At 41.7% G+C, this 16,709-nt stretch overlaps 1 protein-coding gene across 1 annotated transcript in view; it reads right to left on the bottom strand.

Annotated features, from left to right (window-relative positions):
- The window catches only part of ZNF451 (zinc finger protein 451), a 215,049-nt gene that overhangs the window by 99,331 nt on the left and 99,009 nt on the right, over window positions 1-16,709 (bottom strand). The gene's annotated exons all lie outside the window — the stretch shown is intronic.

The raw sequence follows: 16,709 nt of genomic DNA, 5'->3' as shown, positions 1-16,709 counted from the left end.
GCGAACCTGAGGAACTGGTGATGATGATCTTTGTGGATAGGAATGTGAAGATACGCATCCTTCAAATCCACGGTGGTCATATATTGACCCTCCTGGATAATTGGTAAAATTGTCCGAATGGTCTCCATCTTGAAGGATGGGACTCTGAGAAATTTGTTTAGAGTTTTGAGATCTAAAATCGGTCTGAAGGTTCCCTCTTTTTTGGGAACCCCGAACAGATTGGAGTAAAACCCCTGCCCCTGTTCTACCTTTGGAACTGGGCAGATTACACCCATGGTATATAGGTCTTTTACACAGCGTAAGAACGCCTCTCTTTTTGTCTGGTTTATAGACAAACGTGAAAGATGAAATCTCCCCCTTGGGAGAGAATCTTTGAATTCTAGACGATACCCCTGGGTTACGATTTCTAATGCTCAGGAATCCTGAATGTCTCTTGCCTGAGCGAAGAGAGAAAGTCTGCCCCTACTAGAACCGGTCCCGGATCGGGGGCTGCCCCTTCATGCTGTCTTGGTAGCAGCGGGCTTCTTGGCCCATTTACCTTTATTCCAGGTCTGGTTAGGTCTCCAGACTGACTTGGATTGAGCAAAGTTCCCCTCCTGCTTTGTGGCAGAGGAGGAAGTAGAGGGTCCACCTTTAAAGTTTCAAAAGGAACGAAAATTATTTTGTTTGGCCCTCATTTTATTTGTCTTGTCCTGAGGAAGGGCATGGCCTTTACCTCCAGTAATGTCGGAAATGATCTCCTTCAGTTCAGGCCCGAATAGGGTCTTACATTTCAAAGGAATAGTTAACAGCTTAGATTTTGATGACACATCAGCAGACCAGGACTTAAGCCATAACGCTCTACGCGCTAAAATGGCAAAACCTGCATTCTTTGCCGCTAATTAAGCCATTTGAAAAGCGGCATCTGTAATAAAAGAATTAGCTAGCTTGAGAGCCTTAATTCTATCCAAAATATCATCAATTGGGGTCTCAACCTTAAGAGACTCCTCTAGAGCCTCAAACCAAAAAGCAGCTGCAGTAGTTAAAGGAACAATGCACGCTATAGGTTGTAGAAGAAAACCCTGATGAATAAACAATTTCTTTAGAAGACCTTCTAATTTTTTATCCATAGAATCTTTGAAAGCACAACTGTCCTCAATAGGTATAGTTGTACGCTTAGCCAGGGTAGAAATAGCTCCCCTCCACCTTAGGGACCGTCTGCCACGAATCCCGAATGGTGTCAGATATGGGAAACATTTTCTTAAAAGTAGGAGGGGGAGAGAGCGGAATGCCTGGTCTATCGCATTCCTTAGTAACAATGTCCGAAATCCTCTTAGGGACTGGAAAAACATTAGTGTAAGCAGGGACCTCTAGATCAGTGTTTTTCAACCAGTTCGCCGTGGCACACTAGTGTGCCGTGAGAGATCCTCAGGTGTGCCGCGGTAGACTGACAACAGTGTGACATTTTTAAAAAATGTTGCTTGTTTTTTACTCCCAGTGCAGGGGTGTCCCTCTTTCAAATTTTGAAATATTGAGAGGTATGTGACAGGCTCATCAGGCAGACAGGCAGGCATTATTTACAACCATGACATATTGACATTCATTCACAGACAATCATTATGATTGTTTGTGAATTAATGTAAATATGTCACGTATAGTTTGTAGGAGGCATGGCATTACAGCACAATACATACAGTGTGTGTGTATGTGTATATGACATATTGACATTCATTCACAGACAATCATTATGATTGTTTGTGAATTAATGTAAATTTGTCACGTATAGTTTGTAGGAGGCATGGCATCACAGCACAATACATACAGTGCGTGTGTGTGTGTGTATGTGTATATATATATATATATATATATATATATATATATATATATATATATATATATATATATATATACACATATATATGCTTTATTAGGCTACAATGTGTGATTTATTTAAAATTTTGGGATGGTGGTGTGCCACAGGATTTTTTTATGTAAAAAAGTGTGCCACGGCAAAAAAAAAAGATTAAAAACCACTGCTCTAGATATCTATCCATTTTACACAATTTCTCTGGTGGAATTACAATAGGGTCACAATCTCCCAGAGTCGCTAAAACCTCCCTGAGCAACAAGCGGAGGTGTTCAAGCTTAAACTTAAAGGCCGTCATATCTGAGTCTGTTTGAGGGAACATCTTTCCTGAATCAGAAAGCTCTCCCTCAGACAGCAATTCCCCCACCCCCAAATCAGAACACTGTGAGGGTACACCGGAGATGGCCAATAAAGCATCAGAGGGCTCAGCATTTACTCTAATACCGGACCTACTGCGCTTCCCCTGCAAACCAGGCAGTTTAGATAATACCTCTGTGAGGGTAGTAGACATAACAGCGGCCATATCTTGCAGGGTGAAAGAATTAGACGCACTAGAAGTACTTGGCGTCGCTTGGGCGGGCGTTAAAGGTTGTGACACTTGGGGAGAAGTAGATGGCATAACCTGATTCTCTTCTGACTGAGAATCATCCGGAGACATACTTTTATCGCTAAAATATGTTCTTTGCAATGTAAGGCCCTTTCAGTACATGAGGGACACATTTCAAGTGGGGGTTCCACAATGGCTTCTAAACACATGGAACATTGGCTTTCCTTAATGACAGACATGTTAAACAGGCTAGTAATGACCACAAACAGGCTTGAAAACATTTTATTTAGTGACAAAATAACAATCTGAAAAAACGGTATTGCGCCTTTAAGAGAAAAAAGCATAACATTTTTCCAAAACTGCTTTAAAACGATAAAATTATCCCAATTTTATGATAAATGCATCCCAACTTGTCAGCTAAGTTTGCCTCACAAGGAAAGGAATACTTAACCCTTATCAAAAAAAACGTTGTGCTATAAAACGTTGACTTCAAATAAAAACACCCCCTGCACCTCAGGGGTCTGTAAAAATCTGATTAAACCTTTGATTAGGCCCAAACTGTCTCTCAAAGGCCCACCGGAGTTGGAGCTTGCTGCTTGTCTGGGAAAAACAACTGCGCAACTGAGGCGCAAAAATAGGCCCGCCCATCTCACTCGATGTCTCACAACCTAAAATAACCGCACCAGAGCGGTCTAAAACCTAGCCATGTGGGTTCATATACATCTAAGTGAAGCCATGTGTACCTTCTATACTTCAATAAAGTAAAAAACGTCTGCCATAAAAAACGTTATCTGTAACTCCCAATCATGAAAACGTTTGCCCACAAACATAACATCAGTGTCAACCATTTTTTTATAGCCCAATATGCAAGTCCAGTAATACCCCTCTTTATACATTAGGATTACTGCTTACCCTTTCCCTCATGGGGATACTGTCAGACAATTCTGAAATAACAGTCTCTCCAGAAAAAAATGACTGAACATACCTCAATGCTTATAGCATGAAAAACGTTCCTCACACTGAAGTTTCTTAAGTACTCCTCAGCTATTCTGTGGGAACTACTCTGGATCTTAGTAACAACTGCTAAGATCATCAGCCTCCAGGCAGAAGTCTTCATCCATCTGCTGCCTGGGAGAAAATAGCACACACCGGTACCATTTAAAATAAAAAAACTCTTGCTTGAAGAAAATAAAAACTAACATTTTATCACCTCTTTCACTTTACCCTTCCTATTACTTAGAGTAGGCAAAGAGAATGACAGGGGTGTGGAGTCAAGGGAGGAGCTATATAGACAGCTCTGCTGTGGTGCTCTTTGCCACTTCCTGTAAGCAGGAGGATAATATCCCACAAGTAAAGGATGAATCCGTGGACTCGTCTTATCTTATAGAAGAACATTAACCCTATATTCATTATGTGTGTATTAGGTTGCCTGATTAAAAACAAATGTAGCAAATAACCCACCATTTTAAATATATTAATGAATATACTTTCACAGGTTATAAATTTTAAATTAATGGAAGAAGATCAAATTCCCTATTGAGCCCCTTGTTTAAATGCTAGATCCACTTGGCTTCCCTGTTGAGTAAATCCCTATCTCTGTCCCCCTCTTTGATTTTTGGGGACACTATCTATAACAAGATACCTTTTAATTGGTTGGCCTGATGTCCCATTTCTGAAAATGTGCTGGTACAGGGAGGTGTAACATTTTATCACTACGTATGGTCGACTTATGTTGGCAAATGCGATCTCTTATTCTTTGGGTCGTCTCGCCGATGTACAAAAGCCCACATGGACACTTTAGCGCATACACAACATAAGTCGAACTGCATGTATAATAGCCCTTGATATTATATTTTTTCCCTGTATATGGGTGGGAGATGACACCACCCTTAATAATGTTGCTACATTGGGCACAACCCAAACACAGAAATGTGCCATGTTTGGGGGTTCCAAAAAATGTTTTGCTCTGGACATTGGTTGTGGGTGTTGCATGGACCAACTTTTTACCTATAGTATTGCCTCTACGATTTGAGGCTCTGGGGTACTCCTGGAACTCCTTGATCTCTGGACAGGCTTCTTTTAACAGAAACCAGTTTATTTTAATAATATTAAACACTATCCTGCTCATTGTGTTATAGGAACTTACAAAATTTAATCTGTTCGGGTTTATCATTTCACTTCTGATCGGGGTCTTTAACGACTTCTCAGCTTCCTCTAGCTCCTGTGGGCTATAGCCTCTGCTGACAAATTTCTCCTTCATATCTCTGGATCTAGCTTCCTTAGTGCCAGGATCGGTTACTATTCTGTCTCTGGAAGACTCTGGGCGGATGAAAACTGCTTCTATGTAGCAGGGTATTCCTGTCTGTGGGTTTAACAAACAAATCTGTTATTAACCTGCCATTGTTTTTGAGGACCATGGTGTCCAGAAAATGCACCTTATTTTTTATCCAATTTGCTACTAAACCTCAAAAAGGGAACAGCATTTTCAATATCTGATTTAAGTTCTGTCAGTTTATCCAGGGGGCCCCGCCACACGAACAAGTCATCAATGTAGCGGAACCACCCTTCGCAATACTGTCTGAAAAGGGGATTTGTGTATACATGCCTCTCTTCAATGGCATCCATTACCAAACAGGCATTGGATAGGGCCACATTTGACCCCATCGCTGTGCCCTTTTTCTGCATAAAGAATTTATTTTCGAAAAGAAAAAAATTGTTTGTCAATACGAAGTATAATAGTTGAACTAGCCATTCGAGCTGTGCTTCTTCATATAAGTTACTTTTTAGTAATGCCTCCTTTATACAGTCCACCCATGTGGTGTGTGGGATGACCGTATAAAGGGAGTTAACATCCCAAGTGGCCAATACAACTTCCTCATCCATGTTCTGTAGTTTAGTGATCTTCTCTATAAATTGTGTGGTATCTCTGATATATGATTTTCCTTGTGTGACAAGGGGTGATAATACCTTATCCAGGAATTGTGCAGTGGGGCTTAAAAGTGAGCCTATGCCGGCTACTATGGGCCTACCTGGAGGGTCTATAAGCCTTTTGTGAACCTTTGGCACAATGTAAAATACAGGTATAATGGGGTACATTGGAATTAGAAATGTATACATTTTCTGTGTCAAGATGTTATCATTTAAGCCTGTATCCAAAATTTTTAGTAATTCCTTACACACATTATCTGTTGGATTACCACTGAGTTTTTCATATACATCTGTATCACATAGCTGTTGCATAATTTCATCTTTATATTTTGTGGTGTCCATTACCACCACTGCTCCGCCCTTGTCTGCGGGCTTGATGGTAATGGACATGTCCATTTCAAGTTCTTTTAGTACCTTATGTTCATCCTGTGTCAGGTTGTATGATCCTTTACAACTGCGTTTATCATGTGCCAATTCTTTCTATTGAGTGTCCACTACTTTAATAAAGGTTTCGACCGCTGAATTGTCACCTGAGGGGTCAAATGTAGTGTCTCTATTGGGGTTATTGAAAAACAGAATTTATGTTTACCTGATAAATTACTTTCTCCAACGGTGTGTCCGGTCCACGGCGTCATCCTTACTTGTGGGATATTCTCTTCCCCAACAGGAAATGGCAAAGAGCCCAGCAAAGCTGGTCACATGATCCCTCCTAGGCTCCGCCTACCCCAGTCATTCGACCGACGTTAAGGAGGAATATTTGCATAGGAGAAACCATATGGTACCGTGGTGACTGTAGTTAAAGAAAATAAATTATCAGACCTGATTAAAAAAACCAGGGCGGGCCGTGGACCGGACACACCGTTGGAGAAAGTAATTTATCAGGTAAACATAAATTCTGTTTTCTCCAACATAGGTGTGTCCGGTCCACGGCGTCATCCTTACTTGTGGGAACCAATACCAAAGCTTTAGGACACGGATGAAGGGAGGGAGCAAATCAGGTCACCTAAATGGAAGGCACCACGGCTTGCAAAACCTTTCTCCCAAAAATAGCCTCAGAAGAAGCAAAAGTATCAAACTTGTAAAATTTGGTAAAAGTGTGCAGTGAAGACCAAGTCGCTGCCCTACATATCTGATCAACAGAAGCCTCGTTCTTGAAGGCCCATGTGGAAGCCACAGCCCTAGTGGAATGAGCTGTGATTCTTTCGGGAGGCTGCCGTCCGGCAGTCTCGTAAGCCAATCTGATGATGCTTTTAATCCAAAAAGAGAGAGAGGTAGAAGTTGCTTTTTGACCTCTCCTTTTACCGGAATAAACAACAAACAAGGAAGATGTTTGTCTAAAATCCTTTGTAGCATCTAAATAGAATTTTAGAGCGCGAACAACATCCAAATTGTGCAACAAACGTTCCTTCTTTGAAACTGGTTTCGGACACAGAGAAGGTACGATAATCTCCTGGTTAATGTTTTTGTTAGAAACAACTTTTGGAAGAAAACCAGGTTTAGTACGTAAAACCACTTTATCTGCATGGAACACCAGATAAGGAGGAGAACACTGCAGAGCAGATAATTCTGAAACTCTTCTAGCAGAAGAAATTGCAACTAAAAACAAAACTTTCCAAGATAATAACTTAATATCAACGGAATGCAAGGGTTCAAACGGAACCCCCTGAAGAACTGAAAGAACTAAATTGAGACTCCAAGGAGGAGTCAAAGGTTTGTAAACAGGCTTAATTCTAACCAGAGCCTGAACAAAGGCTTGAACATCTGGCACAGCGGCCAGCTTTTTGTGAAGTAACACAGACAAGGCAGAAATCTGTCCCTTCAGGGAACTTGCAGATAATCCTTTTTCCAATCCTTCTTGAAGGAAGGATAGAATCCTAGGAATCTTAACCTTGTCCCAAGGGAATCCTTTAGATTCACACCAACAGATATATTTTTTCCAAATTTTGTGGTAAATCTTTCTAGTTACAGGCTTTCTGGCCTGAACAAGAGTATCGATAACAGAATCTGAGAATCCTCGCTTCGATAAGATCAAGCGTTCAATCTCCAAGCAGTCAGCTGGAGTGAAACCAGATTCGGATGTTCGAACGGACCCTGAACAAGAAGGTCTCGTCTCAAAGGTAGCTTCCAAGGAGGAGCCGATGACATATTCACCAGATCTGCGTACCAAGTCCTGCGTGGCCACGCAGGAGCTATCAAGATCACCGACGCCCTCTCCTGATTGATCCTGGCTACCAGCCTGGGGATGAGAGGAAACGGCGGGAACACATAAGCTAGTTTGAAGGTCCAAGGTGCTACTAGTGCATCCACTAGAGCCGCCTTGGGATCCCTGGATCTGGACCCGTAGCAAGGAACTTTGAAGTTCTGACGAGAGGCCATCAGATCCATGTCTGGAATGCCCCACAGCTGAGTGACTTGGGCAAAGATTTCCGGATGGAGTTCCCACTCCCCCGGATGCAATGTCTGACGACTCAGAAAATCCGCTTCCCAATTTTCCACTCCTGGGATGTGGATAGCAGACAGGTGGCAGGAGTGAGACTCCGCCCATAGAATGATTTTGGTCACTTCTTCCATCGCCAGGGAACTCCTTGTTCCCCCCTGATGGTTGATGTACGCAACAGTTGTCATGTTGTCTGATTGAAACCGTATGAACTTGGCCCTCGCTAGCTGAGGCCAAGCCTTGAGAGCATTGAATATCGCTCTCAGTTCCAGAATATTTATCGGTAGAAGAGATTCTTCCCGAGACCAAAGACCCTGAGCTTTCAGGGATCCCCAGACCGCGCCCCAGCCCATCAGACTGGCGTCGGTCGTGACAATGACCCACTCTGGTCTGCGGAATGTCATCCCTCGTGACAGGTTGTCCAGGGACAGCCACCAACGGAGTGAGTCTCTGGTCCTCTGATTTACTTGTATCTTCGGAGACAAGTCTGTATAGTCCCCATTCCACTGACTGAGCATGCACAGTTGTAATGGTCTTAGATGAATGCGTGCAAAAGGAACTATGTCCATTGCCGCTACCATCAACCCGATCACTTCCATGCACTGAGCTATGGAAGGAAGAGGAACGGAATGAAGTATCCGACAAGAGTCTAGAAGTTTTGTTTTTCTGGCCTCTGTCAGAAAAATCCTCATTTCTAAGGAGTCTATTGTTGTTCCCAAGAAGGGAACCCTTGTTGACGGAGATAGAGAACTCTTTTCCACGTTCACTTTCCATCCGTGCGATCTGAGAAAGGCCAGGACAATGTCCGTGTGAGCCTTTGCTTGAGGAAGGGACGACGCTTGAATCAGAATGTCGTCCAAGTAAGGTACTACAGCAATGCCCCTTGGTCTTAGCACAGCTAGAAGGGACCCTAGTACCTTTGTGAAAATCCTTGGAGCAGTGGCTAATCCGAAAGGAAGCGCCACGAACTGGTAATGTTTGTCCAGGAATGCGAACCTCAGGAACCGATGATGTTCCTTGTGGATAGGAATATGTAGATACGCATCCTTTAAATCCACCGTGGTCATGAATTGACCTTCCTGGATGGAAGGAAGAATAGTTCGAATGGTTTCCATCTTGAACGATGGAACCTTGAGAAACTTGTTTAAGATCTTGAGATCTAAGATTGGTCTGAACGTTCCCTCTTTTTTGGGAACTATAAACAGATTGGAGTAGAACCCCATCCCTTGTTCTCTTAATGGAACGGGATGAATCACTCCCATTTTTAACAGGTCTTCTACACAATGTAAGAATGCCTGTCTTTTTATGTGGTCTGAAGACAACTGAGACCTGTGGAACCTCCCCCTTGGGGGAAGTCCCTTGAATTCCAGAAGATAACCTTGGGAGACTATTTCTAGTGCCCAAGGATCCAGAACATCTCTTGCCCAAGCCTGAGCGAAGAGAGAGAGTCTGCCCCCCACCAGATCCGGTCCCGGATCGGGGGCCAACATTTCATGCTGTCTTGGTAGCAGTGGCAGGTTTCTTGGCCTGCTTTCCCTTGTTCCAGCCTTGCATTGGTCTCCAAGCTGGCTTGGCTTGAGAAGTATTACCCTCTTGCTTAGAGGACGTAGCACTTTGGGCTGGTCCGTTTCTACGAAAGGGACGAAAATTAGGTTTATTCTTTGCCTTGAAAGGCCGATCCTGAGGAAGGGCGTGGCCCTTACCCCCAGTGATATCCGAGATAATCTCTTTCAAGTCAGGGCCAAACAGCGTTTTCCCCTTGAAAGGAATGTTAAGTAACTTGTTCTTGGAAGACGCATCAGCCGACCAAGATTTCAACCAAAGCGCTCTGCGCGCCACAATAGCAAACCCAGAATTCTTAGCCGCTAACCTAGCCAATTGCAAAGTGGCGTCTAGGGTGAAAGAATTAGCCAATTTGAGAGCATTGATTCTGTCCATAATCTCCTCATAAGGAGGAGAATCACTGTCGACCGCCTTTATCAGCTCATCGAACCAGAAACATGCGGCTGTAGCGACAGGGACAATGCATGAAATTGGTTGTAGAAGGTAACCCTGCTGAACAAACATCTTTTTAAGCAAACCTTCTAATTTTTTATCCATAGGATCTTTGAAAGCACAACTATCCTCTATGGGTATAGTGGTGCGTTTGTTTAAAGTGGAAACCGCTCCCTCGACCTTGGGGACTGTCTGCCATAAGTCCTTTCTGGGGTCGACCATAGGAAACAATTTTTTAAATATGGGGGGAGGGACGAAAGGAATACCGGGCCTTTCCCATTCTTTAGTAACAATGTCCGCCACCCGCTTGGGTATAGGAAAAGCTTCTGGGAGCCCCGGCACCTCTAGGAACTTGTCCATTTTACATAGTTTCTCTGGGATGACCAACTTGTCACAATCATCCAGAGTGGATAATACCTCCTTAAGCAGAATGCGGAGATGTTACAACTTAAATTTAAATGCAATCACATCAGGTTCAGCTTGTTGAGAAATGTTCCCTGAATCAGTAATTTCTCCCTCAGACAAAACCTCCCTGGCCCCATCAGACTGAGTTAGGGGCCCTTCAGAAATATTAATATCAGCGTCGTCATGCTCTTCAGTATCTAAAACAGAGCAGTCGCGCTTACGCTGATAAGTGTTCATTTTGGCTAAAATGTTTTTGACAGAATTATCCATTACAGCCGTTAATTGTTGCATAGTAAGGAGTATTGGCGCGCTAGATGTACTAGGGGCCTCCTGAGTGGGCAAGACTCGTGTAGACGAAGGAGGGAATGATGCAGTACCATGCTTACTCCCCTCACTTGAGGAATCATCTTGGGCATCATTGTCATTGTCACATAAATCACATTTATTTAAATGAATAGGAATTCTGGCTTCCCCACATTCAGAACACAGTCTATCTGGTAGTTCAGACATGTTAAACAGGCATAAACTTGATAACAAGTACAAAAAACGTTTTAAAATAAAACCGTTACTGTCACTTTAAATTTTAAACTGAACACACTTTATTACTGCAAATGCGAAAAAACATGAAGGAATTGTTCAAAATTCACCAAATTTTCACCACAGTGTCTTAAAGCCTTAAAAGTATTGCACACCAAATTTGGAAGCTTTAACCCTTAAAATAACGGAACCGGAGCCGTTTTGAACTTTAACCCCTTACAGTCCCTGGTATCTGCTTTGCTGAGACCCAACCAAGCCCCAAGGGGAATACGATACCAAATGACGCCTTCAGAAAGTGCTTTTCTAAGTATCAGAGCTCCTCTCACATGCGACTGCATGCCATGCCTCTCAAAAACAAGTGCGCAACACCGGCGCGAAAATGAGGCTCTGCCTATGCTTTGGGAAAGCCCCTAAAGAATAAGGTGTCTAAAACAGTGCCTGCCGATATTTTTTCTAAATACCCAGATAAAATGATTCCTCAAGGCTAAATATGTGTTAATAATCAATCGATTTAGCCCAAAAAAAGTCTACAGTCTTAATAAGCCCTTTTTGAAGCCCTTATTTACAATCGTAATAAACATGGCTTACCGGATCCCAGAGGGAAAATGACAGCTTCCAGCATTACATCGTCTTGTTAGAATGTGTCATACCTCAAGCAGCAAGAGACTGCTCACTGTTCCCCCAACTGAAGTTAATTGCTCTCAACAGTTCTGTGTGGAACAGCCATGGATTTTAGTGACGGTTGCTAAAATCATTTTCCTCATACAAACAGAAATCTTCATCTCTTTTCTGTTTCTGAGTAAATAGTACATACCAGCACTATTTCAAAATAACAAACTCTTGATTGAATAATAAAAACTACAGTTAAACACTAAAAAACTCTAAGCCATCTCCGTGGAGATGTTGCCGGTACAACGGCAAAGAGAATGACTGGGGTAGGCGGAGCCTAGGAGGGATCATGTGACCAGCTTTGCTGGGCTCTTTGCCATTTCCTGTTGGGGAAGAGAATATCCCACAAGTAAGGATGACGCCGTGGACCGGACACACCTATGTTGGAGAAAAAGCGCTTAATCTCAGTCCCCTAAAGAAACGTGTCAGATCCAGCATTAAGGAGAAAGTGTCAGCCTCCTCAGTTGGACAAAATGATAGCCCTTTATTTAACACTGCAATTTCATTTTGACTTAAGGTTTTAGAAGAGAGGTTAATCACCTGACAGAGATTCACAAAAACGAGATTTGGAGAGAGTGATGAAAAGACAGGTGAATCTACAAATAAACTCTGCAGCATTGGCAGAATACTATCAAACCAGACGTATTCCTAGAGGTATGCGGTCCCCCCCTCCAACCCACCACCTTCTCAGACAACACAGAGTTTTGCACCCTTTATCAACAAATCCTAAATAAACGTTCTATGGACTTAATAATTTTAAACATTGATTTTTTTTCAACCGTGAGTTGCACACTCTAACAGCCAGTATTGACGACCACAAATGCAAATTACGTGCCCTCTATGACGAAGAGGATTACATCCGGGTGCTTAATGAGATACAACAGACAGTGGACGCCTTCAAGCAGGAAGTGGAGGAACGCAAACGGCGTAAGTTCAAGCGTGACGAGCACAACTACAGCATGGGCAACATGTATAGTTGGAACCGCCCACGTCGAAGAGCCAATTATGGGCCTAGGGGGGCGGGATCACGCCAAAGAACGCAGAGGGACGCAGATAGTGGCGCTGACACTAGTTCCGACAGTTCCGGATCAGGATGTCAATCGACAGCGAAAACACAGAGTATGTCGACTACAGCTCCAGCACCCGCAACCTCTTTCACTTCTTTTTTAGGGGAGCGCCTACACGATATCAGAGCACCAGGAAGCGGATTAGACGAGGCATGAAACGTGGGAGGAGTGGGGACACGCTCACAAGTAAAACCGACACGACGGAGGTAAAATGTGATTAACCTCTCTTCCAAAACCTTAAGCCAAAATAAAATTGCAGTGTTAAATAAAGGGCTATCATTTTGCCCAACTGAGGAGGCTGACACTTTCTCCTTAATGCTGGATCTGACACGTTTCTTTAGGGGACTGAGATTAAGAGCTTTTTTCAATAACCCCAATATAGACACTACTTCACTTATCATAAATAGACAGGATAAAATGGTACCCTTTGATACAGGACAGTTTGACCTCAATACAAAAAGTACATTTATCCCCTCAGGTGACAATGCAGCGGTCGAAACCTTTATTAAAGTAGTGGACACTCAATACAAAGAATTGGCATATGATAAACGCAGATGTAAAGGATCATACAACCTGACACAGGATGAACATAAGTTACTAAAAGAACTTGAAATGGACATGTCCATTACCATCAAGCCCGCAGACAAGGGCGGAGCAGTGGTGGTAATGGACACCACAAAATATAAAGATGAAATTATGCGACAGCTATGTGATACAGATGTATATGAAAAACTCAGTGGTAATCTAACAGATAATGTGTGTAAGGAATTACTAAAAATTTTGGATATAGGCTTAAATGATAACATCTTGACACAGAAAATGTATAAATTTCTAATTCCAATGTACCCCATTATACCTGCATTTTACATTGTGCTAAAGGTTCACAAAAGGCTTATAGACCCTCCAGGTAAGCCCATAGTAGCCGGCATAGGCTCACTTTTAAGCCCCACTGCACAATTCCTGGATAAGTTATTATCACCCCTTGTCACACAAGGAAAATCATATATAAGAGATACCACACAATTTATAGAGAAGATCACTAAAATGCAGAACATGGATGAGGAAGTTGTACTGGCCACTTGGGATGTTAACTCCCTTTATACGGTCATCCCACATACCACAGGGGTGGACTGTATAAAGGAGGCATTAGTAAAAATTAACTTATATGATGAAGCACAGCTCGAATGGCTAGTTCAACTATTACACTTAGTATTGACAAACAATTTTTTTCTTTTCGAAAATCAATTCTTTATGCAGAAAACAGGCACAGCGATGGGGTAAAATGTGGCACCATCCTATGCTTGTTTGGTAATGGATGCCATTGAAGAGAGGCATGTATACACAAATCCCCTTTCAGACAGTATTGCGAAGGGTGGTTCCGCTACATTGATGACGTGTTCATTGCGTGGTGGGGCCCCACGGATAAACTGACAGAACTTAAATCAGATATTGAAAATGCTGTTCCCTTTTTGAGGTTTAGTAGCAAATTGGATAAAAATAAGGTGCAATTTCTGGACACCATGGTACTCAAAAACAATGGCAGGTTAATAACATATTTGTTTGTTAAACCCACAGACAGGAATACCCTGCTACATAGAAGCAGTTTTCATCCGCCCAGTTTTCAAGAGTGTGCCCAAATCACAATTGCTCAGAGTAGACAGAATAGTAACAGATCCTGACACTAAGGAAGCTAGATCCAGAGATAGGAAGGAGAAATTTGTCAGCAGAGGCTATAGCCCATAGGAGCTAGAGGAAGCTGAGAAGTCATTAAAGACACCTATCAGAAGTGAAATGATAAACGCAGATTCAATTTTGTAAGTTCCTATAACACAATGAGTAGGAAAGTGTTCATTATTATTATTAAAATAAACTGGTTTCTGGTAAAAGAAGCCTGTCCAGAGATCAAGGAGTTCCAGGAGTACCCCAAAGCCTTGTAACGTAGAGGCAATACTATAGGTAAAAAGTTGGTCCATGCAACACCCACAACCAATGTCCGGAGCAAAACATTTTTTGGAACCCCCAAACATGGCACATTTCTGTGTTTGGGTTATGCCCAATGTAACAACATTATTAAGGGTGGTGTCATCTCCCACCCATATACAGGGAAACAATATAATATCAAGGGCTATTATACATGCAGTTCGACTTATGTTGTGTATGCGCTAAAGTGTCCATGTGGGCTTTTGTACATAGGCGAGACGACCCAAAGAATAAGAGATCGCATTTGCCAACATAAGTCGACCATACGTAGTGATAAAATGTTACACCTCCCTGTACCAGCACATTTTGCAGAAATGGGACATCAGGCCAACCAATTAAAAGGTATCTTTTTATAGATAGTGTCCCCAAAAATCAAAGAGGGGGGACAGAGATAGGGATTTACTCAACAGGGAAGCCAAGTGGATCTAGCGTTTAAACAAGGGGCTCAATAGGGAATTTGATCTTCTTCCATCAATTTGAAATTTAAAACCTGTGAAAGTATATTCATTAATATATTTAAAATGGTGGCTAATTTACTGCATTTGTTTTTAATCAGGCAACCTAATACACACATAATGAATATAGGGTTAATGTTAAAAAAAGTTTTTTTCTTGTAAAATAAGCTGTGATGATGTCATTTTTGTTAACCCCTCCCATGTGTGATTATGGTTACCTGTTTTATTATTAGGTCTATAAAGGATGTGTTTTCTGCATTTGTAATTAGCTTGAGAAAGGGGCAGGAGCCCCAAAACGTTGCTCTAATAAAAGGTATAGCCTTTATACAGTGTGCCACTTTGTGTTTGTACTTCTATGTATTTTGAGGCACAGAGAGTAGCCTTGTAAAGTGTTGCACCGGTGTTTATGAACTTTTATTTGTAATACTGAGAACTCTCAGGGGTGAAGTGCGGATTTCATTGTATGTATACATACACACATATACATATATATAAAAATATATAAAGAACAATGTAGAAGAAGGGCACTCTCAGGGTTTGTATAGAGACAAATATTTTCTTTATTCCTAGAACATTAATATATGGTCGATGTTTCGGCCCTCAGTTGGGCCTTCATCAGGACAGGTATTATATTTAAACTGCCGAGTGGCAGTACTCATAGATCCAAACAAGCAAAATCACACATATATATATATATATATATATATATATACACACACACACACATACACACTATTAATATCAGACGAAAAAGGACAGTTTGTTGTTTGAATTTCGAACAGGAACATGAATCCAGTTCCCTGACGGCTGAAACAGGTAAGATGACCCAACCGACAGCACAGGCAGTGAAGACGCTGTTTTCACCCGCTCACACATATCGCTAAAAGCAAGGAGGAATCAAACAGCCTTGGAAGTCTGCCAGTAAATGTGGCTGCCATAAGGATTTCAGGCCAAATCAGAAGTCCGGCAAGGAACTACGCTTTACATCTAACACTGACCGTTCCTTTTTGACATTAACTGCTAATTCGCTCCTCTCGAGCGACACCATAGATTTGCAACATTTTATCTTGTTACAGGCATAGTTACTTTACCCATAAAGGTAACTCTAACTGCATCGGAACTAAAGCCTGGGATATGGTCCTCATAAGAGTGTTGTATCTATATATACAGACCATCACACAGGACTACTGTCAAATACTAATTCATCAATTAAGAGACAATATACGGAACTACCATTCCATTTTTTAAGAGATAAGCACCCTGTGCCACAAATGGAGAGCTGTATTATCTGCAAATAATTTTACAGGTTGAATCTGGCATTATCCGCATAATTCTTTCTCTACAGGCATTATCTGACATAGTGGCTAAATTCTTTATTTTCTTTTTGATACATATTTATTGTTGAGATCTGGGTATCGATGAGAGTTTGAGGATTGTTTTTTTTTTTTTATGTATCTGCCTTTTAGTTTTTGAAATCTGTATTTTTAGAACGGAGAGACTGTGTGTGAGTGAGTGAATTATTAATTACGAATTCGTATTAATTTTTTAACAATTGTTTATTAAATATATTTCGCTTTATATGTGATTCACATTATCTTGAATACATGCGTTTCTAACTGCCTCACCAATATATATTACATATATATTTAACTATTCTATATATGATATTTGAACCTATATCCCTCAGCTCTTTACAGAGCGCCACTCAATACCTTCTTTTCACTTCTACTTTTTCCAACCGTGCCAGAGAGAACACGGTATATCTTTTGAGTTGGCTTAGTGGAATAGTTTAGGGTCCAGATTATCTGTTTTACTTCTTATGCTTTTTAAAACATTTCAACTT

Source organism: Bombina bombina, chromosome 4 (genome assembly GCF_027579735.1).
Source record: "Bombina bombina isolate aBomBom1 chromosome 4, aBomBom1.pri, whole genome shotgun sequence".
NCBI classification, from domain to species: Eukaryota; Metazoa; Chordata; class Amphibia; order Anura; family Bombinatoridae; genus Bombina; species Bombina bombina.
Note: the sequence above shows the minus strand (reverse complement) of the source record. Positions and strands in the feature narration are given on the sequence as shown.